Source organism: Oncorhynchus mykiss, chromosome 1 (assembly GCF_057628025.1).
Source record: "Oncorhynchus mykiss isolate SJ-2025 chromosome 1, ASM5762802v1, whole genome shotgun sequence".
In the NCBI taxonomy this organism is placed as follows: domain Eukaryota; kingdom Metazoa; phylum Chordata; class Actinopteri; order Salmoniformes; family Salmonidae; genus Oncorhynchus; species Oncorhynchus mykiss.
In genome coordinates this window covers 52,646,055-52,664,526 of record NC_143022.1, presented here as the reverse complement: position 1 = coordinate 52,664,526, position 18,472 = coordinate 52,646,055, and the positions used below count along the sequence as shown (strand labels likewise).

At 42.4% G+C, this 18,472-nt stretch overlaps 1 long non-coding RNA gene across 1 annotated transcript in view; it reads right to left on the bottom strand.

Moving 5' to 3' along the window:
- LOC149985559 (uncharacterized) overlaps positions 1–17,682 on the bottom strand; it is a 67,335-nt gene extending 49,653 nt beyond the window's left edge. The window contains exon 1 of the long non-coding RNA XR_016495780.1: positions 17,589–17,682. This is a non-coding gene — a long non-coding RNA (uncharacterized LOC149985559). The remainder of the gene's footprint in view (positions 1–17,588) is intronic.
- Positions 17,683–18,472: the final 790 nt, after the last annotated feature.

The window sequence follows — 18,472 nt, the reverse complement described above, 5'->3', positions numbered from 1 at the left end:
CAAGCCGAATTTCTTCAACCTCCTGAGGTTGAAGAGGCGCTGCTGCGCCTTCTTCACGATGCTGTCTGTGTGGGTGGACCAATTCAGTTTGTCTGTGATGTGTACGCCGAGGAACTTAAAACTTACTACCCTCTCCACAACTGTCCCATCGATGTGGATAGGGGGGTGCTCCCTCTGCTGTTTCCTGAAGTCCACAATCATCTTCTTAGTTTTGTTGACGTTGAGTGTGAGGTTATTTTCCTGACACCACACTCCGAGGGCCTTCACCTCCTCCCTGTAGGCCGTCTCGTCGTTGTTGGTAATCAAGCCTACCACTGTAGCGTCGTCCGCAAACTTGATGATTGAGTTGGAGGCGTGCGTGGCCACGCAGTCGTGGGTGAACAGGGAGTACAGGAGAGGGCTCAGAACGCAACCTTGTGGGGCCCCAGTGTTGAGGATCAGCGGGGTGGAGATGTTTTTACCTACCCTCACCACCTGGGGGCGGCCCGTCAGGAAGTCCAGTATCCAGTTGCACAGGGCGGGGTCGAGACCCAGGGTCTCGAGCTTGATGACGAGTTTGGAGGGTACTATGGTGTTAAATGCTGAGCTGTAGTCGATGAACAGCATTCTCACATAGGTATTCCTCTTGTCCAGATGGGTTAGGGCAGTGTGCAGTGTGGTTGAGATTGCATCGTCTGTGGACCTATTTGGGCAGTGTTACAGATACAAGTATCCTGTGTGTGTATCCTGTGTGTGTGTGTTTATTTTCTCTCCTCCTCCCCTCACAGGTGAAAATCATCACTCCCCAATCAGTCAACAATCAACCCATCAATCAGAAGACACACCTCCTCCTGTTTCCTACCCAATCACAGTTCCTTTCCCTTGGTTTAAAAACCCCATCAGTTGTTTGCTCTAGAGCTCAATCTCTCTGTAAATGCCATGTATGTAGATCTCTCTGTTTCACGCTCTCTTTGTGTCTTAACCTCTCCTTTTGTTTGAGCACCTACATAGCACTTTGTCATCACCTGTGAGTATTGTTTTTGGTTATGGTGTTTGTATTTGATTGCTGGTGGGAAAAGGGGAAACCAAGACAAGTCGCCCATGGGCATACACTACCCGTAGGTGAACTTTGTTAAATACACTAGTTAGAACTGGGCGGACCACCCACTGTATTTTTGGTTAGTTAGCTGTTGTTAAAGTAGGCTAGTCTAGCTTAGGGGTGTTTTTGTATACTTATTGTTTCTTTCCTTGGGTCCAGCTCAGCCCCTTTTCCTGCTCCCCCCCATTACCGTGTGTTTTATAAATAAACCTTGAGTTTGACGGTAGATTTCAGTTGTCCTGGTTATTTCGTTCACACTTTCACTTTGTCACAATTATAATTTGCATGAGTTATGTTACGCGTCTCATTACCATCCCCCCCTAGACTGTCGGGCCAAAAGGGATTCGTAACAGGCGGTAAGCAACTTGGAGTGGGTCTAGGGTGTCAGGTAGGGTGGAGGTGATATGGTCCTTGACTAGTCTCTCAAAGCACTTCATGATGACGGAAGTGAGTGCTACAGGGCGGTAGTCGTTTTAGCTCAGTTACCTTAGCTTTCTTGGGAACAGGAACAATGGTGGCCCTCTTGAAGCATGTGGGAACAGCAGACTAGGATACGGATTGATTGAATATGTCCGTAAACACACCAGCCAGCTGGTCTGCGCATGCTCTGAGGGCGCGGTTGGGGATGCCGTCTGGGCCTGCAGCCTTGCGAGGGTTAACACGTTTACATTTTTGACTCACGTCGGCTGCAGTGAAGGAGAGTCCCCCTCCCCCGGTGCATTACAGGTGCTAGCTACAGAACTCACCAGAAACTCAGCTCTCTCCATGGGATCAGATACAAGGTTGGTAGCATCAGCAAGACCATCTGTCATTATTCAATAGTTCAGAATTGTTATACTATAAGTGTTTCAATTCATTTGATTTGTCATTAGATGCTACCCACCAGCCAGGACTGGAAAGCAGAGTACTGGAGTTCAATCCAATACTTTCAATTTATACAAACTATTTGTAATAATAATCACTTACTAATATGTGATGTCTCCCTCCACCCAGACCAAGCAAGCAGCGGCATCATTGATTGGTTATACAAGCTGGGCATGAAGTACTCCTTTACCTTCGAGGTGAGGGACATTGGTTGCTGTGGTTTCATCCTGCCAGGCAATCAGATCATCCCTACAGCCTCTGAGACTTGGCTGGGTCTGAAGGACATCACAGTGTACGTCCGTGATCACCCCTATTAAATTCACCCCCTCCCACGTACACACTTAATTTCAAGGTCTGAACTCTGTTAAATAAGGGATTCTATGTCTGTAATAATTACATGTTCATTGACCAATGTTGATATAGGACTTGTTTACCTGTGGATATAGATACTTTTGTACCTGTTTCCTCCAGCATCTTCACAAGGTCCTTTGCTGTTGTTCTGGGAATGATTTGCACTTTTCGCACCAATGTACGTTCATCTCTAGGAGACAATGCGTCTCCTTCCTGAGTGGTATGATGGCTGTGTGGTCCCATGGTGTTTATACTTGCGTACTATTGTTTGTACAGATGAACATTGTACCTTCAGGTGTTTGGAAATTGCTCCCAAAGATTAACCAGACTTGTGGAGGTCTACAATGTTTTTCTGAAGTCTTGGCTGATTTCCCCATGATGTCAAGCAAAGAGGCACTGACTTTGGAGGTAGGCATTGAAATACATCCACAGGTACACCTCCAATTGACTCAGAGGATGTTAGGCTGACTATCAGAAGCTTCTAAAGCAATGACATCATTTTATGGAATTTTCCAAGCTGTTTAAAGGCACACTTAGTGTATGTAAACTTCTGGAATTGTGATACAGTGAATTATAAATAAAATGGTCTGTCTGTAAACAATTGTTGGAAAAATTACTTGTGTCATGCACAAAGTAGATATCCTACCAGACTTGCCAAAACTATAGTTTGTTAACAAGGAATTTGTGGAGTGGTTGAAAAACGAGTGGATATAAATGGATATACATTTACTAGGTGACGTCGAGTCTATGAGACCAGGTTGAATCATTATGAAGGAAAGAAAATGCTGTACTGGGTGCTGTCCATGGTGCTGAATATTACATTGGAACTGTAGGTGCTGTCCAAGGCAATGGATCAGTTGGCACGCTAGATGGCAGTGCAATATAGGGAAAAAATGATATACTGCATCTTCATTCCCTCCATACTAACAGTTATAGGGGGAATCTAGAAAGTTGATTATAGAGATGCATAGGTTAATTAAGTTAACTATAATTGTTTCAAAACATTAAATTTAGGGGATATGGACAATAGTTAAACTATTATACACCACATGACAAAAAGTATGTGAACACCTGCTCGTCGAGTATCTCATTCCAAAACCATGGGAATTAATATGGAGTTGGTCCCCACTTTGCTCCTATAACAGGATCACCATGGAAGCTCCTTCCCCCGAACAACTTGCAAAAGTTTTCATCAGAGGTACAACTACATTTTGTGAAAGCCCCAAAAAAAGTTATTGAGAAAAGTTAGCTATTTATAATAATACCTGACTGAATTGTAGACCCATAGGAATATACAGCACCAGTCATAACAGTAATGGTGCCGGAGTCATTGAAAGTCATTGAGCTCTTCAGTTTAGGCCATTCTACTGCCAATGTTTTATCTATGGAGATTCTGAGTTAATGGTGTGCTCGATTTTATACACCTGTCAGCGACCGGTGTGGCTGAAATAGCCAAATCCACTCATTTGAATGGGTGTCCCCATACTTTGATATATATATATATATATATCTATATATATCTCTCTCTATATATATATATATATATATATATATATATATATATATATATATATCATTGAAGAATCACCATGTATTTTACCGGGTGAACGGGAGAGTTTGGCACTCACAGCTGCAGATATGGGATCTGCGGGTTTGGCCCCTGAAAAGTGAATTTGATGGCTAAGAGTTTACCCTAGAACGAGATTATACAGTTGTGCCCTCTACGAGAGTGTTGTATACATATATGTGGCGCTTGTTTGAGGGTTGGTGTCAGGTTAAAAGCGATTGTACTTGGCAGAGCCCTTTGATGTATTTGCAAGAGCTTCTTGAGCTTGGCATTTCCTTTTACACACTGTACATCTGTCTATATGTCGGCTAAGCTCGTTAGGGATCTCCACGCATCAGTACACCCTTCCTGTTTGGAGACCGTACCTGGCAACTCCAAAGTGATGTTACGTCCTAATGCAGCTTTTGCTCCCAAGGTTATGCCTATGTCTTACAGGCTTTTGAGTCGTTTCCTTTCTCACCTCCTCAGTTTGCTTCCAGTGAGCAAAATAATTGCATGGCCTGTGTCCGCTGCGCGCTTTATGCACGTATATGTATAGGATTGAGGATATCCACGTTTGTGATCAACTTTTTGTCTGTTTCGCTTTTTCAGCTCAGGGAAGGGAGTTTTCTAAGCGGAGTTTTCTAAGCAGAGTCTTTCTCATTGGTTTGTGGATCCCCATGGCATATGGGGCGGCAGGGTAGCCTACTGGTTAGAGCATTGGACTAGTAACCGGACTAGTAACCGGAAGGTTGCAAGTTCAATCCCCCGAGCTGACAAGGTACACATCTGTAGTTCTGCCCCTGAACAGGCAGTTAACCACTGTTCCTGGGCCGTCATTCAAAATAAGAATTTGTTCTTAACTGACTTGCCTAGTTAAATAAAGGTAAATAAAAATAAATATGACAGCAAAGAGCAAAGGTCGCCTAGCGGTGTGTGTGCTCACTCCACTAGGGGTGTGGTGGCTTCTTGGGCATTGTTCAGGGGCATGGTGATATCTGTGCAGCAGCGAGTCGGGGTTCCAACATACATTTGTGAGGTTTTATCGCTTGGATGTAAATGCTCCCAGTATGGCTCAGCGTCTTATGGCTGGGACCAGGTGTAGGTCTTAGGCAGCGTGCAGGTTGTGCATTTATCCGGGTTACGGTTCCTTGTACCTTGGGGTGCTGCAGCGCATAAAGTGCGTATTATCAGGGTTACCACAGTTTCCTGTGAGTTTGAGCTTCGGGCTGAAGTGGTTCATCAACTCTGGTTGATGGTAGGCAGAGCGTGTGTGTGCTTTACCAAGTCACGACAGGCTTCTGTTGTTTTGGACTTGCGGTTCCTTGTATGAGTTCTGGCAATTCAGGCTGGCAAGGAAAGTATTGTTCTTGGAATCATGGGGTCTATGTACTTGGGCTGCAGTGGCAGTGTGTCAGTGCACATAGCCAAGTTGCAGCAGGTTCTGGTTCCCTAGAACATGTGTGTGTAAAATTTCCTTCAGAAGTACAAAAAAAAAGTCGAATAAAATTCACCTATGTGCAATCCGTGTCACATGATCTGTCACATGGTCTCAGAATATATATACACCTGTTCTGAAAGGCCCCAGAGTCTGCAACACCACTTAGCAAGGGGCACCACCAAGCAAGCGGCACCATGAAGACCAAGGAGCTCTTCAAACAGGTCAGGGGACAAAGTTGTGGAGAAGTACAGATCAGGGTTGGGTTATAAAAAAATATCAGAAACGTTGAACATCCCACGGAACACCATTAAATCCATCATAAAAAAATTGAAAGAATATGGCACCACAACAAACCTGCCAAGAGATGGCCACCCACCAACACCCACAGACCAGACAAGGAGGCCATTAATCAGAGAGGCACCAAAAAGACCAAAGATAACCCAGAAGGAGAGGCAAAGATTGGAGTATCTGTCCATAAGACCACTTTAAGCAGTACACTCCACAGAGCTGGGCTTTACGGAAGAGTTGCCAGAAAAAAGCCATTGCTTAAAGAAAAAAATAAGCAAACACGTTTTCGCCAAAAGGAATGTGGGAGTCTCCCCAAACATATGGCTTTTTGGCCATCAAGGAAAATGCTATGTCTGGCACAAACCCAACACCTCACATCACCCCGAGAACACCATCCCCACAGTGAAGCATGGTGGTGGCAGCATCATGCTATGGGGATGTTTTTCAATGGCAGGGACTAGGAAACTGGTCAAGATTGAAGGAATGATGGATGGCGCTAAATACAGGAAAATTCTTGAGGGAAACCTGTTTCAGTCTTCCAGAGATTTGAAACTGGGATGGAGGTTCACCTTCCAGCAGGACAATGACCCTAAGCATACTGATAAAGCAACACTTGAGTGGTTTAAGGGGAAACATTTAAATGTCTTGAAATGGCCTAGTCAAAGCCCAGACCTCAATCCAATTGAGAATCTGTGCTATGACTTAAAGATCGCTGTACACCAGCGGAACCCATCCAACATGAAGGAGCTGGAGCAGTTTTTCCTTGAAGAATGGGCAAAAATCCCATTGTCTAGATGTGCCAAGTTTATAGAGACATAACCCAAGAGACTTGCAGCTGTAATTGCTGCAAAAGGTGGCTCTACAAAGTATTTACTTGGGGGGGGGGGGGGGGGGGGGGGGGAGAAAGTTAGGCACGCTCAAGTTCAGTTTTTTGTCTCATTTAATAAAAAATATTTTGCATCTTCAAAGTGGTAGGCATGCTGTGTAAATCAAATGATACAACCCCCCCAAAATCAATTTAATTCCAGGTTGTAAGGCTACAAAATAGGAAAAATGCCAAGGGGGGTGAATACCTTTGCAAGCCACTGTATAACATATTTGGGCACCATGCTGTCAGGGGATTTGGGCTTGCTGAAGAGCGGTACTGAATTGAGGAAATGGATGCGAGCGCCGGTATTATAACCAGGAAGGCGAGGCTTCCGAGGGTGGGCTCGGCATGCATTGGCCCATTGGGTGTGATTTAATTTTCTTCAGGTGAATATGATTGGTCGTTGACTTCCCATAGCATGTTATATCTAATTTCCTCCTTCAAGGAGCTGTAGTTATATTCATAACTGTACATTATAGAAAGCAGGATAATTAAATTGACCAGCTAACCCTGACAAACAGTCAGCTATATCTCTTGATTTTCTGGTTCATTTAGTAAGCTGAACTTATATGGGTTGCTGATTGTCGAGTCAATTATACCATGCCAACTCTGTAATTTAGCCCAGAATATTTAGGACAGCTAGCTGGCAAACTCATTGATCCTGCTTTCTAGAACAGCCCCTGGACACAACAACAAAGACATTTACATAAACATCTATTAAATAGCCAGCCAAGCTAGAGAAATGTATAACAGAATATTTGTTGTTATGTACTGTGTTCTTAGCCACTGGCCCTCACTTCAATCATCTGTTTTTGGAAATGTATTCAAATAACACCTTTCAAATATAGGTAGCACAATTCAACTTAACGAGACCCTAACTCACAAAAATGCACCATTTTTTTTCTCCAGGATTGATATGCAGAATTCTTAAAAAAAAAAAAAAGCTATTGTTTTCAACAGTTAGATAATTGACACTCTATGATGCAATACTGATTACATTTTTTGTTTTGTTAAGGCTAGTGGAAAGGCCTTTTTTCAATTATGTGACCCGGGATGTAAACATTTGGCATGTCTGTTACTAAGCTAGTGGACAGTCATCAAAAAGGGCTTTAGTTTTTGAGATACCTTTACCTGATGTAGAACAAAACATAACCATGTTTTTACACATCCCTAATGTCTCTCAAATATGAAATGGATGGTTGCGTAAAGATATTTTACTGCAAAAGTGGTTAAATTGATAGATAATGTGACACACCCTGAACTCAAAAAGTGCAGAATAATGCCTTGCTGGGGGGGCAAGCTCTGATATTACTAAAATTTGGAACACAAGTAGTCAGTTGTCTGCCCTACATACACAAATAAACAGCATTAGGATATCTTAATGAATCTCGGAAATATAGACCAGTAAACACAGGGATACAATAGTCGGAAATGTAAACTATGAATATTTATGATGAATGAAAGCTTTACTTTACTTCTTTTAGCTGATTAATAGACAACTTTAGAAGTCAAATTTGAACTCATTCAGTGCTGTATCATCCTTCCTGACAAAAAAACAAACAGCTACACATGTTTTTTGATGTTCTGGCTGGTGTAATTTGCTCTAAGGAAAACAAGTGGGCTCAGACATCGGAATTAAGGATTTTGTATATTTAGCCCCTACTCTTGAAATTAGGTCAGGGGCCATCACAGTTCATCTTTGGGGCCACCATGGATTTAGCCTCAAATCAAAAATGGCGTTCAAAATCCAAACTGGCTGCCATAATACCTTTTGGTGGAGGTTAAATTAAATATGATTTTTTTTCTTCAGAATTGTGTACAATACTCATGTTCATTAAGACTATTTGATTCTGAATCCAATATGGCCAACATGATTACACTCAAACACCTTATCCTGCATATGTTACCCTTAATTTTGTATTGAATGTGTTATTATGTCTTTAAAAAGGTTTCATATGGCTCTTGGTATATCTAGGACTATGAGTGGCACTGCCATGGCTCTGTTAAATTTGAATACCTTCAGCCAAATAGATTTTCAATGTGTGTTCATGTTTAAATCTCATTCAGATACAGCTAATCAGCAATGTTTGTTGACTTCTGTAACCGAAAAAGACTTGGTCTCATGCATGTTAACATCAGAAGCCTCCTCCCTAAGTTTGTTTTACTCACTGGTTTAGCACACTCCGCCAACCCTGATGTCCTTGCCGTATCTGAATCCTGGCTTAGGAATGCCACCAAAAATTTGGAGATTTCCATCCCCAACTACAACATTTTCTGTCAAGATCGAACTGCCAAAGGCGGTGGAGTTGCAATCTACTGCCGGGGTAGCCTGCAAAGTTCTGTCATACTTTCCAGGTCTATGCGCAAACAGTTCGAGCTTCTAATTAAAAAAATTAATCTCTCCAGAAATAAGTCTCTCACTGTTGCCGCCTGTTATAGACCCCCCTCAGCTCCCAGCTGTGCCATGGACACCATATGTGAATTGATTGCATCCATCTATATTCAGAGTTCATTCTGTTAGGTGACCTAAACTGGGATATGCTTAACAGTCCTACAATCTAAGCTAGATGCCCTCAATCTCACATAAATGATCAAGGAACCCACCAGGTACAACCCGTAAACTTCTGTAAACATGGGCATCCTCATAGATATTATCCTGACAAACTTGACCTCCAAATACACCTCTGCTGTTTTCAATCAGGATATCAACGATCACTGCCTCATTGCCTGCATCCACTATGGGTCTGCGGTCAAACAACCACACCTAATCACTGTTAAATGCTCCCTAAAAAACTTACGCTAACAGGCCTTTCTAATCGACCTGGCCCGGGTATCCAGGAAGGATATTGACCTCATCCCATCAGTAGAGGATGCCTGGTCATTCTTTAAAAGTAATTTCCTCACCATCTTATTGAATTATTATTATTAAATAAGCATGCCCCTTTCAGGAAATGTAGAACTAATAAAAGATACAGCCCTTGGTTCACTCCAGACCTGACCGCCCTCGACCAGCACAAAAACATCCTGTGGCGGACTGCACTAGCATCAAATAGTCCCCGCGATATGCAACTTTTCAGGGAAGTCAGGAACCAATACATCCAGTCAGTTAGGAATGCAAAGGCTAGCGTTTTCAAACAGAAATTTGCATCCTGTAGCTCTAACTCCAAAATGTTTTGGGACACTGTAAAAACCATGGAGAATAAGAGCACCTTCTCCCAGCTGCCCACTGCACTGAGGCTAGGAAACTGTCACTGCCGATAAATCCACGATAATTGCGAATTTCAATAAGCATTTCTCTGCGGCTGGCCATGCTTTCCTCCTGGCTACCCCAACCCCGGCCAACAGCTCCGCACCCCCCGCAGCTACTTGCCCAAGCCTCCCCAGCTTCTCCTTCACCCAAATCCAGATATCAGATGTTCTGAAAGAGCTGCAAATCTTGGACCAGTACAAATCAGCTGGGCTAGACAATCTGGACCCTCTCTTTCTAAAAAGTATCCACCACCATTGTTGCAACCCCTATTACTAGTCTGTTCAACCTCTCTTTCGTATCATCCGAGATCCCTAAAGATTGGAAATCTGACACGGTCATCCCCCTCTTCAAAGGGGGTGAAACTCTAGACCCAAACTGTTACAGACCTATATCCATCCTGTCCTGCCTTTCTAAAGACTTTGAAAGCCAAGTTAACAAACAGATCACTGACCATTTCGAATCCCACCGTACCTTCTCTGCTCTGCAATCGGGTTTCCGAGCTGGTCATGGGTGCACCTCAGCCTCGCTCAAGGTACTAAAAGATATCAAAACCACCAACGATAGAAGACAGTACTGTGCAGCCATCTTCATCGACCTGGCCAAGGCTTTTCTACTCTGTCAATCATTGTATTCTTATCGGCAGACTCAATAGCCTTGGTTTCTCAAATGACTGCCTCGCCTGGTTCACCAACTACTTCTCAGATAGAGTTCAGTGTTTCAGGTGTCTGGCTAGACTGTAAACTCTCCTTCCAGAGTCATATTAACTACTTATGGGCAGGTGGGACGCTAGCATCCCACCTGGCCAACATCCTGTGAAATTGTAGAGCGCCAAATTCAAAATACAGAAATAGTCCAATTAAACATTCATAAAAATGCAAGTGGTATACATCGGTTTAAAGATTAACTTCTTGTTAATCCAGCCGCTGTGTCAGATTTCAAAAAGGCTTTACGGCGAAAGCATAACATGCGATTATCTGAGGACAGCGCCCCGCTTACAAAAGCGTACAATTTTTTTACAATTAAGTAAAGGAATTACAAAAGTCAGAAATAGCAATACAATTAATCACTTACCATTGATGATCTTCATATGATTGCAGTCACAAGAGTCCCAGCTACACAATAAATGTTGGTTTTGTTCGATAAAGTCCCTCTTTATGTCCCAAAAACTCAGTTTTGTTGGCGCGTTAATCCACTGGCTCAAAGGCGGTCACAACATGCAGACGAATACATCCTAATAGTACCGGTAAAGTTTGTCGAAACATGTCAAACGATGTTTATAATTAATCCTCAGGTTGTCTATCGTCTAAATAATCAATAATATTTCAAACGGACAATAGCTTTTTCAATAGAAAGGAAAAATAACGGGCGCGCAATCGGCCATGCGTGCAAAACAGCTCTGCTTCTTTCTACAGTCCACTGAAAGAATGGTCTCATTCTTCCTAATTTTTCAGAAAACAAGCCTAAAACAATGTCTATAGATTGTTGACATCTAGTGGAAGCCATAGGAACTGCAATCTGGGTCCTATCCCAATATATACTGCATAGGCATTCAATTGAAAAGTACCCACATCAAAAATATCCCACTTCCTGGATGGATTTCCCGCAGGTTTTCGCCTGCCATATCAGTTCTGTTATACTCACAGACATTATTTTAACAGTTTTGGAAACTTTAGAGTGTTTATGCATATCCTAGCTTCTGGGCCTGAGTAACAGGCAGTTTACATTGGGCACTTCATTCATCCAAAATTCAAAATACTGCCCCCTACCCAAGTTAAACATCTCCAATCCAAAATTAAATCTAGAATCGGCTTCCTATTTAGCAACAAAGCATCCTTCACTCACGCTGCCAAACAACCCTCATTAAACTGACTATCATACCCTCGACTTCGGAGATGTTATTTACAAAATAGCCTCCAACACTCTACTCAGCAAACTGGATGCAGTCTATTACAGTGCCATCCATTTTGTCACCAAAGCCCCATATACCACCCACCACTGCGACCTGTATGCTCTCGTCAGCTGGCCCTTGCTACATATTTGTCGCCAGACCCACTGGCTCCAAGTCATCTATAAGTCTTTGCTTGGTAAAGCTCCGCCTTATCTCAGCTCACTGGTCACCATAACAACACCCATCCGTAGCACGCGCTCCAGCAGGTATATCTCAATGGTCATCCCCAAAGCCAACACCTACTTTGGCCGCCTTTCCTTCCAGTTCTCTGCTGCTAATGACTGGAACGAATTGCAAAAATCGCTGAAGTTGGAGACTTATATCTCCCTCAGTAACTTTAAGCATCAGCTATTTGAGCAGCTTACCGATCGCTGCAGCTGTACACAGCACATCTGTAAATAGCCCATTCAATCTACCTACATCATCCCCATATTGTTTTTATTTACTTTTTTTAAAACTCTTTTGCACACAAGTATTTCTACACATCATCATCTGCACATCTATCACTCCAGTGCTTAATTTGCTAAATTGTAATTACTTTGATACTATGGCCTATTTATTGCCTTACCTCCTCACGCCATTTGCACACTCTGCATATAGACTTCTTCTATTGTGTTATTGACTGTAGGTTTGTTTATTCCATGTGTAACGCTTTGTTGTTGTTTGTGTCGCACTGCTTTGCTTTATCTTGGCCAGGTCACAGATGTAAATGAGAACTTGTTCTCAACTGGCCTACCTGGTGAAATAAAAAATAACGTAAAAATAAAAATGGGCAATTCTGCTAAACATAATAACAAGCCTTTCACGACACAAGCACATAATAGCGTAACCAAGTTACAGGAAAGCAACCTGTAAATACAAGTCAGCCACTCTAGTACCATACAGTATATGTACAGCTTCTTTTCTCTCTCTTCCCTACTGAAATTGATTCAAAGTCCTCGAGGTGACAGGACATGAGTGTGTCCTAGCAGGCTGAGGAGAAAGTAGTCAGTGGTGGTTGTCGTTCTCGGGCCCGACCAGCTTGCACAGCTAACAAGCTTCAGCGACAAGGGCAGTATCCTCCCTGTATGACTGATGGGGTATTGGGGCTGTGTGGTGATCAGTATCTAATTTGACATTTGCAGGGGATCCAGCTTGCATGCCAACGAGACCCATTGACTAATTGGAATGTTATCTCAGCCTGAATGATGCTGGGGATACTTCAATAGTGGAATGGTTAGTTATCTGGTTGTGAAAGGGCTGACACAAACAGACCTGCCCTTAGATCTTTCCAACACCTAATTGACCTGTTGGTGTAGTTTTTTTTATGTTGAATGTGGCAAAAATGCTGCCGGTCACGTCCTATGTATTCGTTTGGAAGTCGGGTAGGATTTTAATTTGATCAGCTCAAACGGAGAGTTGCTCTCTTTCAGCCTTCCTGTATTCTGTTCACATTCTGCCTAGTATAGTATCGTGCACTGTTCGAGTTTTGTCCGCATGATAATTCTTTGGGGACTGTACAGCTAATAATCCTAACATCTCATAAGAAATAAGGTGATGTTTTTGGTGTGATTGACAGTAACGTTATACTATGCTATTATATTTGGTTCTGTTATATAGAATACAAATGAATCATTATGTGATCTTCCAAGACATAGATTCACCTTTGATCTAACTTTACTGAATGAGCACCATTGTGAGAAGTGGAAGAGCAACCGCTTAGGCGCAGCAGCACTACAGCCCTGCTGCGCATCTAGACTACAGTTTTACGTCACCCAAAATGTTGTGGCGCAGAAACGAGAAACCCCATGTGATTATGAAAATCTGGGAATATGTGGCCAAGGAACCAATTCTGGTTGGGCTCAGGGAATGTAAAACAGAGACTTTGCAAAAAGTGATTCAGTGTAGCAGCAAATATGTTGAAAGAGCAACTAATGAGCATGGAGAGCCTCACAAGTTTGACACAATTACCTTATAGCATACCGTATATTTAAGTCTAATAAGGCTATTTACTTACTTTTGTATATTTTAGACGGGGCACGAACTACGTGAGGATGTGGGAGGTTGTCCGAAGTTGGAGAATTTGTCATTTTTATAAACACCTGAAACAGCATTTTCCTGCAATCTAGAGACAATAATCAGTATGCCTAATTCTATGGCTGAATCTCAAACTGAACACTTAATCGAGTGGCCACTTACTGCTGTGTTCGATAGTGATCACTCGAGTGTGCAAGTATTTTGCCAAAATGAGCATTGAGATTATGCGCACCACGGTGGACTCCATTCAAATTGTAGAAACATCTCAAGGATGATCAATGGAAACAGGATGCACCTGAGGTCAATTGAATCTCATAGCAAAGGGTCTGAATGTTTATGTAAATCAGGTTTTTATTAATTTATGTTTTTCATACATTTGCAAAAATGTCTAAACCTGTTTTCACTCTGTCATTATGGGGTGTTGTGTTAAATCTATTTTAGAATAAGGCTGTAACGTAACAAAATGTGGAAAAAGTCGAGGGGTCTGAATACTTTCCGAAGGCACTGTAGAAAAAAACAAGTAATGTTGCTGTGTGTGTGCAGGACACCACCATCACTTAGCAGGCTTGTGAAAATATTAAAACTAAACAAGGCACACAGCTCAATCTCTTCCCTAACAGATTACCCTAACACTACAATACATAAATTATGGATAAACAGCATGCATTGTTATTGAAGAATAAGGACAGACAGACAGACAGACCGAGACTGAAAGACAGAGTGCTATTTGCTACTCTCTCGGTTGATAGTTGTGAGTGTGATAAAATGTATCCTTTTCCCAACCCTTTGTTGTGCTTTGAGGCAGGGCTAATATTTTGTTTATGTTAAAGTAGCCTATTCTGGCTTTAAAACTTTGATCAAAGCAACCCTTTGTTCATAATTCCACTCAAGCTAATCAACAAGGTTTGGAAGAGCGCACATAATTTCTGGCAACAAAGCATGGAATCTCTGATCTGTTTCTTTCCTCCCCGCCAACTGAGTTAGGAAGGACGCCTGTATCTTTGTAGTGACTGGGTGTATTGATTCACCATCCAAAGTGTAATTAATAACATCACCATGCTCAATGGGATATTCAATCAGCTTTTTTTTTAACCAAAATGTGCCCTTCTTTGCGAGGCATTGGAATACCTGCCTGGTCATTGTGGTTGAATCTGTGTTTGAAATTCACTGTTCGGCTGAGGGACCTTACAGATAATTGTATGTGTGGGGGTACAGAGATGAGTTAGTCATTCAAAAATCATGGTAAACAGTATTATTGCACACAGTGAGTCCATTACGTGACTTGTTTAGTCACATTTATACTTGTGAACTTATTTAGGCTTGCCTTAACAAAGGGGTTGAATACGTATTGACTCAAGACATTTCAGCTTTCATTTTTTATTCATTTGTAAAAATTGCTAAACACATAATTCAACTTTGACATGATGTGTTAATGTATGTAGGCCAGTGACACAAAATCTAAATTGAATGCATTTTAAATTCAGGCTGTAACAACAGAATGTGGAAAAAGCACGGTAACTCGACAATCTCTTTGACAGCTCCTTTTCTGTTACATTGCTGCCAATCATGAGGGGGAGTAATCATAACAGTGCCCAATTCTCATATCCATTGCCACCAGTGGTAAGCAATTTTCTGTGGTTTATTAACCGTCTGAATATGCGTAAGGAAATGTCTTAATGTGATTATTCAGTCCATCAAATGAAATTAATCCTTTACAAATCAATTTCTTCAGACACAAGGACAATTGGATGGAAGTATGATAGGTGCTTGCTCAGTACTCATTCCATTTTCACCCCATTCACACGCCGGAGCGTGTCACTGTCCTTGAGATCCTTCACAAAGGTGCAGTGGTAACTACTTGGTTTGAACTAATTAAACAGAATCTGCAGAACTTCTCAACATTAAGGCTTTCCCGAAAGCCGGCAAGGCCATGGGCCCCAAGGTGTTCTGCACAGACACAACACAGAAGACTGTTCCCTTTACGTACTGACCTAGAACCTCAAGAACCCCCCCCCCCCCCCCCCCATTCCAAATCATTTATATCCTTAACCAACGGATCAAGAAGCTTCTCATATCCAAACAGGTGCATATTCTGATTCTGTCTTTCCAAAGACTGCTAGTTGAAAAATGAATGTAGACTGGAGCAAAAAATGTGGCTGGCAAATTGACCATGACCCAGTATAGAGCAGTAACTGCAGGATTACAAACTTCTTTAGTCATCAATACACAACCCAAAAGGAGCACCGGTATCTTGCTCACCTAACAGTTTATTCTGTTAAAAGTACTGACCATGTTGAAAGATCGTCTTGAAAGGACAGATACATTTCTTGATTCAACACCACCGTATCAAAAAAACAATCTTCATGGCTCAGATAGCTCTCAAGTAGAGTACTTGATTGAAACATAAACGAAAGGTATTTCTATGCGTCCTGAGTGTTATGGTTTCTACTTCTATGACAGTTGAAGCTTGAACGCTTGTTTGTTTTCATCTCACACGCTAGAAAAGGGCACTGCACAGTTTCTTGATTCCTCAAATGGTTTCCAAAATGAGTGAACTTGCTTTCCTTGCAAACATCTTGGAAATCACATAATTCACACACAAAAATGTTGAATTCTCTTGCCCTTTTGACACTTCTAGTATGCGATCGAGAAAGGTGTGAGGTTTGGAAGGTACAGACACAATCAGAGTAAAAAGAGGGCCAGTTTGCTCCTCCTCTGTTGCCGTATTCGACAGTGTTTCAGAAGGAGCTCTTGATTGGAGTGTTCAAGTTCTTGCAAAAACAAATGCAATGATTGGTTCGTTGGCTAATGGGTTTCAATATACACTGAACACTGACACAATGATGAAAATAATCATGGCCTCTAAACCTTCAAGCTGCATACTGAACCCTATTCCAACTAAACTACTGAAAAAGCTGCTTCCTGTGCTTGGCCCTCCTATGTTGAACATAATAAACGGCTCTCTATCCTGATCTCTCTTTTGAAGAACATATCAAGACCATTTCAAGGACAGCTTTTTTCCATCTACGTAACATTGCAAAAATCAGAAACTTTCTGTCCAAAAATGATGCAATAATCTACTTTCTGGCTACCCGGATAAAGCACTAAATCAACTTCAGTTAGTGCTAAAAACAGCTGCTAGAATCCTGACTAGAACCCAAAAATTTGATCATATTACTCCAGTGCTAGCCTAGCCTCCTGAACGGTCTGCCTACCCATGTAAGAGACGCAAACTCGGTCTCAACCTTTAAGTCTTTACTGAAGACTCATCTCTTCAGTGGGTCATATGATTGAGTGTAGTCTGGCCCAGGAGTGGGAAGGTAAACGAAAAGGCTCTGGAGCAACGAACCGCCCTTGCTGTCTCTGCCTGGCCGGTTCCCCTCTTTCCACTGAGATTCTCTGCCTCTAACCCTATTACAGGGGCTGAGTCACTGGCTTACTGGGGCTCTCTCATACCGTCCCTGGGAGGGGTGTGTCACCTGAGTGGGTTGAGTCACTGATGTGATCATCCTGTCTCGGTTGGCGCCCCCCCCCCCCCCCCCCCCCCCCCCCCCCTTTGGGTTGTGCCGTGGCGGAGATCTTTGTGGGCTATACTCAGCCTTGTCTCAGGATGGTAGGTTGGTGGTTGAAGATATCCCTCTAGTGGTGTGGGGGCTGTGCTTTGGCAAAGTGGGTGAGGTTATATCCTTCCTGTTTGGCCCTGTCCGGGGTGTCCTCGGATGGGTCCACAGTGTCTCCTGACCCCTCCTGTCTCAGCCTCCAGTATTTATGCTGCAGTAGTTTATGTGTCGGGGGGCTAGGGTCAGTTTGTTATATCTGGAGTACTTCTCCTGTCCTATTCAGTGTCCTGTGTGAATTTAAGTGTGCTCTCTCTAATTCTCTCTTTCTTTCTCTCTCTCTCAGAGGACCTGAACCCTTGGACCATGCCTCAGGACTACCTGGCATGATGACTCCTTGCTGTCCCCAGTCCACCTGGCCGTGCTGCTGCTCCAGTTTCAACTGTTCTGCCTTATTATTATTGGACCATGCTGGTCATTTATGAACATTTGAACATCTTGGCCATGTTCTGTTATAATCTCCACCCGGCACAGTCAAAAGAGGACTGGCCACCCCACATAGCCTGGTTCCTCTCTAGGTTTCTTCCTAGGTTTTGGCCTTTCTAGGGAGTTTTTCCTAGCCACCGTGCTTCTACACCTGCATTGCTTGCTGTTTGGGGTTTTAGGCTGGGTTTCTGTACAGCAACAATTTCAATGATTTTATGCGTTACAGTTCATATAAGGAAATCAGTCAATTGAAATACATTCATTAGGTTCTAATCTATTGATTTCACACGACTGGGAATACAAGTATGCATCTCTTGGTCACAGATACCTTAAAAAATTGATTTATGGATTTTTTTTAGGAATTTGGGGCACCACAGAAGAGGTTGTTTAAAGAGTTACCATCTCCCGAATGAAACTCTATAAGATTTATCTATTACATCGATAAACAGTCATCTTATTAACCATTACCTCTTATCATATCCTCATTCTGAACAGTCATAACCTTCTTGGATCTGCAAAAGCCCCATCCTTGCTCATGATTCAGTACTACACAACTTGGTTTAATTACTTATTTACTAGCTAACTAAATAATAACAGGATAACATACACACTTAATACATGAGACAAAGGTCCCTAGCGGACTTTTACAATATGGTGGCTTTCTACACAACGACATGCAGGGATAGAGAGGGAAAAGACACTTATTGTCCATACATTTCAGAACTAATCTCACAGTAATCATATAGTTTGCACACGAACCACCGACCGTTTGGAATAAG